Source organism: Melospiza melodia, chromosome 23 (genome assembly GCF_035770615.1).
Source record: "Melospiza melodia melodia isolate bMelMel2 chromosome 23, bMelMel2.pri, whole genome shotgun sequence".
Taxonomy (NCBI): Eukaryota; Metazoa; Chordata; class Aves; order Passeriformes; family Passerellidae; genus Melospiza; species Melospiza melodia.
In genome coordinates, this window is record NC_086216.1 from 9,320,135 (window position 1) to 9,332,134 (window position 12,000).

At 43.6% G+C, this 12,000-nt stretch overlaps 1 protein-coding gene across 7 annotated transcripts in view; it reads right to left on the reverse strand.

Moving 5' to 3' along the window:
* The window catches only part of PPP3CC (protein phosphatase 3 catalytic subunit gamma), a 63,731-nt gene that overhangs the window by 37,652 nt on the left and 14,079 nt on the right, over positions 1 to 12,000 (reverse strand). The window lies entirely within an intron of this gene.

The window sequence follows — 12,000 nt, forward strand, 5'->3', positions numbered from 1 at the left end:
AAATAATCCCTCTCCTTTGCTGAGATCAGGATGTTGAGTGATCAGCCAGGGGTCAACCCTCAAATATTACCCCATGCACTATCCTAAGTGTCCATTCCAGTATCCATCACTTAAATTCATTTATTGGTTTGTCACCCCAGGATGGGCTCTGCAGGGTGAGCTCAGGCCATTCCCAGCACCCCAGTGTTGCTGTGTTTTTATACTTTGTAATAATTTCTAATAGTTTTGTTCTTCTATCCCATTTTGTGTCCCCTCCCTCTACCTGTGCAATCCCTCTCCACAGCTGAGATATCCCCAAACCCCCACGCTGGCTCTCTGTCAGTCACTCACATCCCCTCCCCTCCATCCAGAACTTTCAGTCCAGGACCTTGAGTGATCAGCCAGGGGTCAACCCCCCAAGTGTTTCTCCATAAATGTCCATTCCCCAGTACCCACCCCTTAAATTCATTTATTGGTTTGTCACCCCAGGATGGGCTCTGCAGGGCGAGCTCAGGCCATTCCCAGCACCCCAGTGTTGTAGTGTGCTTTTATACGTTGTAATAATCTCTAATAGTTTTGTTTTTCTGTCCCAGATTTACCCCCTCCCTCCACCTGTGCACTCCCTCTCCATTGCTGAGATATCCCCAAATCCCCACCCTGGCTCTCTGTCAGTCACTCACATCCCATCCCCTCCATCCAGAACTCTCAGTCCAGGATGTTGAGTGATCAGCCAGGGGTCAACCCCTCAAGTGTCACACCATAAACTGTCCTAAATGTCCATTACAGTATTCATCCCTTAAATTCACTTATTATTGTCACCTCAGGCAGGCCAGGATGGGCTCTGCAGAGTGAGCTGAGACCCTGCCCAGCACCCCAGTGTTGTAGCGTGTTTTTATACTTTGTAATAATCTGTAATAGTTTTGGTTTGTATTTTTCCCAAATTGTTTACCCCAGATTGCATCCCTTTGCTCTACCTGTGCAATCCCTCTCCACTGCTGAGATATCCCCAAACCCCCACCCTGGCTCTCTGTCAGTCACTCACATCCCATCCCATCCCCTCCATCCAGAACTTTCAGTCCAGCATGTTGAGTGATCAGCCAGTCCTAAATGTCCATTCCCCAGAATCCATCCTTAAATTCACTTCTTGCTCAGTAAAATGTTATCTACTTTAAATTTCCACCTCCCTTTAAATGTAACTTTGGCCCTGAGGTTGTGGGGGCTCCCCAGAGCTCCTGAAACAAACCTTGGATTAACCCCTGCTACGAGTCCACCCCTTCATCTTCTGCCATTCTTCCAGCATGCCATGTCCAGTCTTTTTAAACACATCCAGAGGTGGTGATTCCACCACCCTCTTGGGAAGAGCATTCCAATATTTTCTTATTTATTTAGTGAAAAATTTGTTCCTAATATCCAACCTATACCTTCCATGACAAAATCTGAGACTGTGTCCTTCAGGAAGTTGTAGAGAGGTCACCTCTAAACCTCCTCTTCTCCAGGCTAAACTCCTTCAAACATCTCAAATTTTTGGAGTTTGCAGCCTCCCTTTTTATCCCATTTTCCAGCCACATTTCCCTTCTCTCTTTCCCCATTTCTGAAGTACCTGAGAGGTTCAGACTTCTTGGAAGACCTAATACCAAAGATTCCCCTCTAATGCATAACCCTCCCTTTTAATTTTTAATTCTTACTGAATTTAGGGGTTTTCCCCATTTCTGAAGTACTTGAGAGATTCAGACTCCCCAATACACCTGACACTGAAGATTCCCCTCTAATGCACAACCTTCTAACCCTCCCTTTTAATTTTTAATTATTACATAATTTATGGGTTTCCCCCATTTCTGAGGTACTTGAGAGGTTCAGACTTCTTGGAACACCTGACCCCAAAGATTTCCCTCTAATGCACAACCTTCTAACCCTCCCTTTTAATTCTTACTGAATTTAGGGGTTTTCCCCATTTCTGAGGTACTTGAGAGGTTCAGACTTCTTGGAACACCTGACACCAAAGATTTCCCTCTAATGCACAATCCTCCTTTTAAAATCCTTATGGAATTTCGGGGTTTTTCTTCCTCATTGTTTCTTTCACCTTTCAATATCTAATTTCATTTATCAACAAATCTAAAGTTTATCTGTAAAATAATATTTTTTTTCCATTCAATAATCAGTGGAATCCTTCCTGTAGTTTCTTTTATTTCCCAGTGCTGGCTTCATCTACCAGCAGCCCCACAGCTTGTTTGGAAACACAAATCTAGTATTCCTCTCACCCAGAAATGGAATTCCCACTGAAATTATGCTCTCAAACAGTGAGAAAAGAGCTGAGCTGCCAGAGCTGCTGGATTCACCCCTCAGCTTGGTTAATGATTTACAAGAGAGAAACAGAAACCATTCACCTCCATATTCCCCAGCACTCAAGCATGGCCACAGCAAGGCAGTGAGAACCCCAAAAGTGGGGCTGGAGAGCCCAGCAAAGCTGGGATGTGACCCCAGGATAGCAGAGCCCATCCAGAGATGCTCAGGCAGCTCCTGGCTTTGCCTTTTCCTGGTAACCCCAGTCTTCCCCTCATTGCAAGCCCTGGGCTGGCATTTCCACCTTTTGAACCCCAAAAATGGGGTTGGAGCACCCAGCAAAGCTGGGATGTGACCCCAGGCCAGCTCTGCCCACCCAGAGATGCTCAGGCAGCTCCTGGCTTTGCCTTTTCCTGGTAACCCCAGTCTTTCCCTCACTGCAAGTCCTGGGCTGGCATTTCCACCTTTTTCCTTCCTTTTGCCCTCCCTCATGCCATCCCTGATCCTGTTGGTGCCAGCCTCACATCTCCCCTCATTTCCTCCCACAGCACAGCCCTGGCAGCCACAGCCTCCAACACCTCAGCAGCCACAGCAAGGCAGTGAGAACCCCAAAAGTGGGGTTGGAGCACCCAGCAAAGCTGGGATGTGACCCCAGGCCAGCTCTGCCCACCCAGAGATGCTCAGGCAGCTCCTGGCTTTGCCTTTTCCTGCCAGCAAAGTTATGCAAGATCAGATCTGAGGCTTCAGCCAAGAACTTTTATGTAAGTTCCCTCCTTGGCTCTGCACAGCTCCACTCCCACAAGGAGCTGGGCACGACCAGGAACCAACTCTTCCTTTGCTCTGCCAGGGTTTCAGCCACCTCATTTTAATGAAACATCTCAATTTTATCCATCTCAATTTTGTCTTTATCCATGCTCCTTTCTCTTGGCCACGAGGAAGAGATGTTCCCTCTCCAAGAGCAGGAACAGCCCTGAGAGCAACCTGCCCTGGAATTTTGTACCTGCAGGGCACTGAGAAGGGTGGAGAGACTCACCCAGTTCCTGCTCCTCTCTGGAAAACGAGGAGATAAGTCCTTATCTCACCAAAAGAAATCAGAGCTGTGGAATGGCTTGGGATGGAAGGAGATTCCACCACCCCAGGTTGCTCCAAGCCCTTCCAGGGACATTTCCAGGGATCCAGAGCAGCCAAAACTCCTCTGGGAATTCCATCCCAGCCCCTCCCAGGGAAAAATTCCTTCTCTACATCCACCCTAAATTTCTCCTTTTTCAGCTCAAATCCATTGCTCCTCTCACTGCAACTCCAGGGTTGGTTCTGGAATGCCCAGGCAATGGTTAAGCTCATCCTCAGAGGCAGCTCCCAAATAATTAATGAAAATTATGAATAAACCACTCCCAGCATTCCAAGAATTCAACCCTGTGACCTCTGTGCCACCTTCCCTCTGCACACAAACCCAGGTGTTGCACCCAGGCTTGTTTGAACAGTGAAATGTGCAGGTGTGGGGTTTGTAAATGCACCAAGGGCACCCAAATCCATGGTCAGGAAAAGGCAATTCCTGCTCCACCAGAAAAGAGAATTCCTGTTTCACCAGGAAAAGCAATTCCTGTTTCACCAGGAAAGGGAATTCCTGATTTAACAGGAAAAGAGAATTCCTGCTCCACCAGAAAAATGCAATTCTTGCTCCACCAGGAAAAGAGAATTCCTGATTTAACAGGAAAAGAGAATTCCTGCTCCACCAGAAAAATGCAATTCTTGCTCCACCAGGAAAAGAGAATTTCTGCTCCACCAGGAAAAGGAAATTCCTGCTCCACCAGAAAAGGGAATTCCTGTTTCACCAGGAAAAGAGAATTCCTGATTTAACAGGAAAAGCAATTCTTGCTCCACCAGGAAAGAGAATTCCTGTTTCACCAGGAAAAGAGAATTCCTGATTTAACAGGAAAAGCAATTCTTGCTCCACCAGGAAAGCGAATTCCTATTTCACCAGGAAAGAGAATTCCTGCTCCACCAGAAAAATGCAATTCTTGTTTCACCAGAAAAAGAGAATTCTGCTCCACCAGGAAAAGAGAATTCCTGTTTCACCAGGAAAAGAGAATTCCTGCTCCACCAGAAAAGAGAATTCCTGCTCCATCAGGAAAAGGCAATTCCTGTTTCAACAGAAAAGAGAATTCCTGCTTTAACAAGAAAAGAGAATTCCTGCTTTAACAGGAAAAGAGAATTCCTGTTTCACCAGGAAAGAGAATTCCTGTTTCACCAGGAAAAGCAATTCCTGTTCCACCAGGAAAAGAGAATTCCTGTTTCACCAGGAAAAGAGAATTCCTGTTTCACCAGGAAAAGCAATTCTTGCTCCACCAGGAAAAGAGAATTCCTGCTTTAACAGGAAAACAGAATTCCTGCTCCACCAGGAAAACAGAATTCCTGCTCCACCACCAGGACACTGCTGAGGACCCATCCACAACAAAAGGACACAAAGGCAAGACAAGTTTGAGGTGTGAAATGGATTAAAAGGTCAGGTGTGCTCAAGGGAAAATGAAAAGGAAATTAAAAGGGAAATCAAAGGGATCAATGGCAAGATTCCATTTCCTGCCAAATTAACATGGATTTTATTTATTTTATGAGCAAGGGGGTATTTGCAACACTTTGACAGGACATAAATAGTTAAAATGGGAGAATCTGGGAAAAAGCTGCTTTTCCACCACCAGCAGTGCTCATCCCTCAGTGCCAGATAAAAATCCCACAGGGGAAAAAAAAAAAAATCCCATTCCTCCCTATCCCAGTCCTTAAAATACACTTAAAATTCAGCTTCATCAGGGCTGCCCCATCCCCACCTCCAGAGGAGAACTCAGAGTGAGCCACAAATGATTGTTTATACATCCCAGAGTCCCTGAGGCAGATTCATTACTGAAAAAGGAGCAGGAGCTCCGTGCCTGGAGAGGCAGCGCTGGCCAAACACTGCAGGGAAAAGGGATCCCCTAAATCCCCCCAAAAATAACCCCAAAGGGCGCAAAATTCACTAAAACAAACCAGAGAGAGGATTCCCTGCAGCTCCTGGGGCACAGCTGGGAGAAAATTAAAAAAGAAGCTCCTTCCCTGCTTGCTCACATCTGGGAGAGAATCCAAACAAAGCCCCTCCCTCAGCACAGAGCACATGGGGAGAGGTGAAATTTGGAGCAAAAAAAGCACATTTTGGGGTAAAACTAATGATTTGGGCATTCAGGAGGTTGAATGGGCTGGCAAAATTAGAAATATCCCAGGAAAAGTCCACACAAACCCCTGAGGAAGGAAGAAGCTCCAGGGCTGAGTTGGGCACAGCAGAAGCAGCAGGGAGGGTTTTTATTTTCCTCTTTCCCAATTTCCAAAATTCACTAAAACAAACTGGAAAAGGGATGCCCTAAATCCCCCAAAAATAACCCCAAAGGGCGCAAAATTCACTAAAACAAACCAGAGAGAGGATTCCCTGCAGCTCCTGGGGCACAGCTGGGAGAAAATTAAAAGAGAAGCTCCTTCGCTGCTTGCTCACGTCTGGGAGAGAATCCAAACAAAGCCCCTTCCGTGCTCACTCCTCAGCACAGAGCACATGGGGAGAGGTGAAATTTGGAGCAAAAAAAGCACATTTTGGGGTAAAAGTAATGATTTGGGCATTGAGGAGGTTGAATGGGCTGGCAAAATTAGAAATATCCCAGGAAAAGTCCACCCAAACCCCTGTGAAAGGGAGAAGCTCCAGGGCTGAGTTGGGCACAGGACGAGCAGCAAGGATGGGGTTTGTTCCTCTTTCCCAATTTCCAAAATTCACAACAACAAACTGGAAAAGGGATGCCCTCAATCCCCCCAAAATTAACCCCAAAGGGTGCAAAATTCACTAAAACAAACCAGAGAGAGGATTCCCTGCAGCTCCTGGTGCACAGCTGGGAGAAAATTAAAAGAGAAGCTCCTTCCCTGCTTGCTCACATCTGGGAGAGAATCCAAACAAAGCCCCTTCCGTGCTCACTCCTCAGCACAGAGCACATGGGGAGAGGCGAAATTTGGAGCAAAAAAAGCACATTTTGGGGTAAAAGTAATGATTTGGGCATTGAGGAGGTTGAATGGGCTGGCAAAATTAAAAATATCCCAGGAAAAGTCCACACAAACCCCTGTGAAAGGGAGAAGCTCCAGGGCTGAGTTGGGCACAGCAGAAGCAGCAGGGAGGGTTTTTATTTCCCTCTTTCCCAATTTCCAAAATTCACAACAACAACATGGGAAAGGGATCCCCTCAATCCCCCAAAAATAACCCCAAAGGGTGCAAAATTCACTAAAACAAACCAGAGAGAGGATTCCCTGCAGCTCCTGATGCACAGCTGGGAGAGAATCCAAACAAAGCCCCTTCCCTGCTTGCTCCTCAGCACAGAGTGATGGTAACAGATGAAATTTGGAGCAAAAAAAAGCACATTTTGGGGCAAAACTAATGATTTGGGCATTCAGGAGGTTGAATGGGCTGGCAAAATTAGAAATATCCCAGGAAAAGTCCACCCAAACCCCTGTGGAAGGGAGAATTTCCAGGGCTGAGCTGGGCACACGACAAAGAGCAGGGAGGATTTTTATTTTCCCTCTTTCCCAATTTCCAAAATTCACTAAAACAAACTGGAAAAGGGATCCCCTCAATCCCCCCAAATAAACCCACAGGGTGCAAAATTCACTAAAACAAACCAGAGAGAGGATCCCCTGCAGCTCCTGGTGCACAGCTGGGAGAGAATCCCAACAAAGCCCCTTCCCTGCTTGCTCCTCAGCACAGAGTGATGGTAACAGATGAAATCTGGAGCAAAAAAAGCACATTTTGGGGCAAAACTGAGGATTTGGACGCAGAGGAGGTTGAATGGGCTGGTAAAGATAGAAATATCCCAGGAAAAGTCCATCCAAACCCCTCTGAAAGAGAGAATTTCCAGGGCTGAGCTGGGCACATGACAAAGAGCAGGGAGGGTTTTTATTTTCCCTCTTTCCCAATTTCCAAAATTCACAACAACAAACTGGAAAAGGGATCCCCTAAATCCCCCAAAAATTAACTCCACAGGGCTCAAAATTCACTAAAACATACCAGAGAGAGGATTCCCTGCAGCTCCTGGGGCACAGCTGGGAGAAAATTAAAAAAGAAGCTCCTTCCCTGCTTGCTCACAGCTGGGAGAGAATCCAAACAAAGCCCCTCCCTCAGCACAGAGCACATGGAGAGAGGTGAAATTTGGAGCAAAAGAAGCACATTTTGGGGTAAAGCTAATGATTTGGGCATTGAGGAGGTTGAATGGGCTGGCAAAATTAGAAATATCCCAGGAAAAGTCCACCCAAACCCCTGTGAAAGGGAGAATTTCCAGGGCTGAGTTGGGCACAGCAGAAGCAGCAGGGAGGGTTTTTATTTCCCTCTTTCCCAATTTCCAAAATTCACTAAAACAAACTGGAAAAGGGATCCCCTCAATCCCCCAAAAATAACCCCAAAGGGCTCAAAATTCACTAAAACAAACAAGAGAGAGGATTCCCTGCAGCTCCTGATGCACAGCTGGGAGTGAATCCCAACAAAGCCCCTTCCCTGCTCGCTCCTCAGCACAGAGTGATGGTAAGTGATGAAATTTGGAGCAAAAAAAGCACATTGTGGGGTAAAGCTAATGATTTGGGCATTGAGGAGGTTGAATGGGCTGGTAAAGATAGAAATATCCCAGGAAAAGTCCACCCAAACCCCTGAGGAAGGAAGAAGCTCCAGGGCTGAGCTGGGCACAGCACGAGCAGCAGGGATGGGGTTTTTTTCCTCTTTCCCAATTTCCAAAATTCACAACAACAAACTGGAAAAGGGATGCCCTCAATCCCCCCAAAATTAACCCCAAAGGGTGCAAAATTCACTAAAACAAACCAGAGAGAGGATTCCCTGCAGCTCCTGGGGCACAGCTGGGAGAAAATTAAAAAAGAAGCTCCTTCCCTGCTTGCTCACAGCTGGGAGAGAATCCAAACAAAGCCCCTTCCGTGCTCACTCCTCAGCACAGAGCACATGGGGAGAGGTGAAATTTGGAGCAAAAAAAGCACATTTTGGGGTAAAATTAATGATTTGGGCATTGAGGAGGTTGAATGGGCTGGTAAAGGTAGAAATATCCCAGGAAAACTCCACCCAAACCCGTGTGAAAGGGAGAATTTCCAGAACTGAGCTGGGCACATGACAAAGAGCAGGGAGGGTTTTTATTTTCCTCTTTCCCAATTTCCAAAATTCACTAAAACAAACTGGAAAAGGGATCCCCTCAATCCCCCTAAATAAACCCACAGGGCGCAAAATTCACTAAAACAAACCAGAGAGAGGATTCCCTGCAGCTCCTGGGGCACAGCTGGGAGAAAATTAAAAAAGAAGCTCCTTCCCTGCTTGCTCACATCTGGGAGTGAATCCAAACAAAGCCCCTTCCCTGCTTGCTCCTCAGCACAGAGTGATGGTAAGAGATGAAATTTGGAGCAAAAAAAGCACATTTTGGGGTAAAACTGAGGATTTGGACACTGAGGAGGTTGAATGGGCTGGTAAAGGTAGAAAAGTCCACCAGGAGCCACACAAACCCCTGTGGAAGGGAGAATTTCCAGAACTGAGCTGGGCACACGACAAAGAGCAGGGAGGGTTTTTATTTTCCTCTTTCCCAATTTGCTCCTCAGCACAGAGCACATGGGGAGAGGTGAAATTTGGAGTAAAAAAAGCACATTTTGGGGCAAAACTGAGGATTTGGACAGTGAGGAAGCTGGATGGGCTGACAAATGTAGAAATATCCCAGGAAAAGTCCACCCAAACCCCTGTGAAGGGAGAAGCAGCTCCAGGGCTGAGCTGAGCACTGCAGGGTGAGGTTTTTAAAATCTTTTCCCAATTTCCAAAGAGCCCAAAGTTATTTTTATCCCAGATTTTATTCCCATTCACACCTAACCTACATTCATCTATTCAAAGCTGAGTCCAGGGCTCAGAGGGAAGAATGTGGAGAAATCCAGCACAGAAAAGTCACAGAAATTGCATTTTTTTGCTGGGGAAAAGGTGGATTTTCAGCTTTCAGAGTTATTAATAAGGAACAAACCCTTGGAGAAAAAACCCCCAAGGCCATAAATTCCAAATTCTGTGAGCAATTCCCAGCTCAGAGCACTGAGTGGAGGCCCAGGCAATAATAATTATAATAATGATAATAATAATAATAATAATAATGTTATTATTATATTATTCTTATTGCCATTTCTATCTGTTTTCCCCCAAATTTTTGCACGTTCCAATCCTTCTTTTTTGCCCTGGGGAAGGAACCTCCAGATTTCAGAAGTTCCAGAAATAAAGGGGAAAGTATTATTATTATTATTATTATTATTATTATTATTATTATTATTATTATTATTATTATTATTATTATTGAACCTGCAGAACCAGACTCCCAAATAGAGGGGAAATAAAAACTTCCAGCACTGAGAAGCAGAACTCTTATTATTGTAATTTCCATATTATTATTATTATTATTATTATTATTATTATTATTATTATTATTATTATTATTATTATTATTATTATTATTATTATTATTGAACCTGCAGAACCAGGTGTGTGTGTGTCCTTGATATCCTGATTTCTTATTTTTATTGGATCAAGCCCTGATAAATAATCTGGAAAATAATTTTCCAGGGCTGGCACAGGCAGCCTGACCCTGTCATGGCACAGAACTGTTCGTTCCAGCTGCAGGAACTGCGTGGAAAATAAAAATAAAAATAAAAATAAAAATAAAAATAAAAATAAAAATAAAAATAAAAATAAAAATAAAAATAAAAATAAAAATAAAAATAAAAATAAAAATGGAGCTTCGTCACCTCCCACCTGAGGAAAGAATGAACTTCTCCTTTATTAAAATAAACATTAATGTCAAAGAAAAATCTCAAAATGAAGTAAAAACTTTCTTGTATAAAAGCCACAAGAGCCAGGATGAATATTATCATTATTATTATTATTATTATTATTATTACAATAATTATTATTATTATTATTATATAATATTATATAATATTATATTATATTATTATTAATGCCATTTCCATGTTTTCCCTCAAATTTTTTGCATGTTCCAATCATTCTTTTTTGATCTGGGCAAAGGAATCTCCAGAAATAAAGGGAAAATAACAATAATAATAATAATAATAATAATAATAATAATAATAATAATAATAATAATAATAATATAGTTGTTGTTATTACTACTATTACTATTGTTAGTATTACTACTATTATTATTGCCATTTCCATCTGTTTTCCCCCAAATTTTTGCACCTTCCAGTCCTTCTATTTTGCTCTGGATAAGGAACATCCAGATTTCAGAAGTTCCAGAAATAAAGGGGAAATAAATTCCACCCAGTTTTAGCCAGAACTCCCAATTGTGCTTCTGGTTTGGAGAGCTGCCTCTGATCCTCACCTGCAGCCACAGATTCATCATAATCATTATCATTATCATTATCATTATCATTATTATTATTATTATTATTATTATTATTATTATTATTGCCATTTCCATCTGTTTTCCCCCAAATTTTTGCACCTTCCAGTCTTTCTATTTTGCTCTGGATAAGAAACATCCAGATTTCAGAAGTTCCAGAAATAAAGGGGAACTAAATTCCAGTTTACCATGTCCCAGTTTTTGGCAGAACTCCAATTGTGCTTCTGGTTTGGAGAGCTGCCTCTGATCCTCACCTGCAGCCACAGATTCCTTTTTTGTAGGACAAGCAGAATTATCTCCTCACAATAACCCTAAAAATACCTGCATTGTAGGAGCTGGATGAAGGATTTTCTTCGAAGGGGACAGAGCTGGGATGGAGCAATGGAGCCAGCAGCAAATCTGTCCCTGCCTCAGCAGCTCCCAGGAGGAACACCCAAAATTTGAGGCCACGTTGGGAGAAGCTGGCAGGCCCCAAGGCTGAGCAGGAGCCAGGTGCATTTAAGGCTAAAAAAAAAAGCAGGTGACAGCTCTGGGTATGGAAATGCAAACACAAACACAAACAGAGCACAGCCCTGGAAAATTATTTTCCAGATTATTTATCAGGGCTTGATCCTATAAAAATAAGAAATCAAGATATCAAGCACACACACACACCTGGTTCTGCAGGTTCAATAATAATAATAATAATAATAATAATAATAATAATAATAATAATAATAATAATAATAATAATAATAATAATAATAATAATAATAATAATAATAATAATAATAATAATAATAATAGATACTTTCCCCTTTATTTCTGGAACTTCTGAAATCTGGAGGTTCCTTCCTCAGAGCAAAAAAGAAGGATTAGAATTTGCTCAGGGTCGTGCTCAGGGCTCCCACAGAAACCTGGGCTGTCCAAGAGGCTCCAAATCCACCCCGACCTCAGGCAGACATGAACAACCAAGGAAACATCACAGAATTCCAGAACGCTTTGGGTGGGAAGGGACATTCAAGATGATCTCATTCCAGCACAACTTCCACTAGGTCAGGTTGCTCCAAGCTGGACTTGGCCATTTCCAGGGATACAAGCAGAGATTTTCAGGGAAAACCATCCCAGTGCCTCACCAGCCTCTGAACCTCACAGCTCCCTAAAATCCTTGGGCTAGCAGTGATTATCCTGCTGCTCTGTGCTCACAGCTCCCTAAAATCTTTGGGCTAGCAGTGATTATCCTGGTACCCTGTGCTCACAGCTCCCTGAAATCTTTGGGATAGCAGTGATTATCCTGGTTCTGCTGGGAATTTGGCCAGCAAATGAGGCC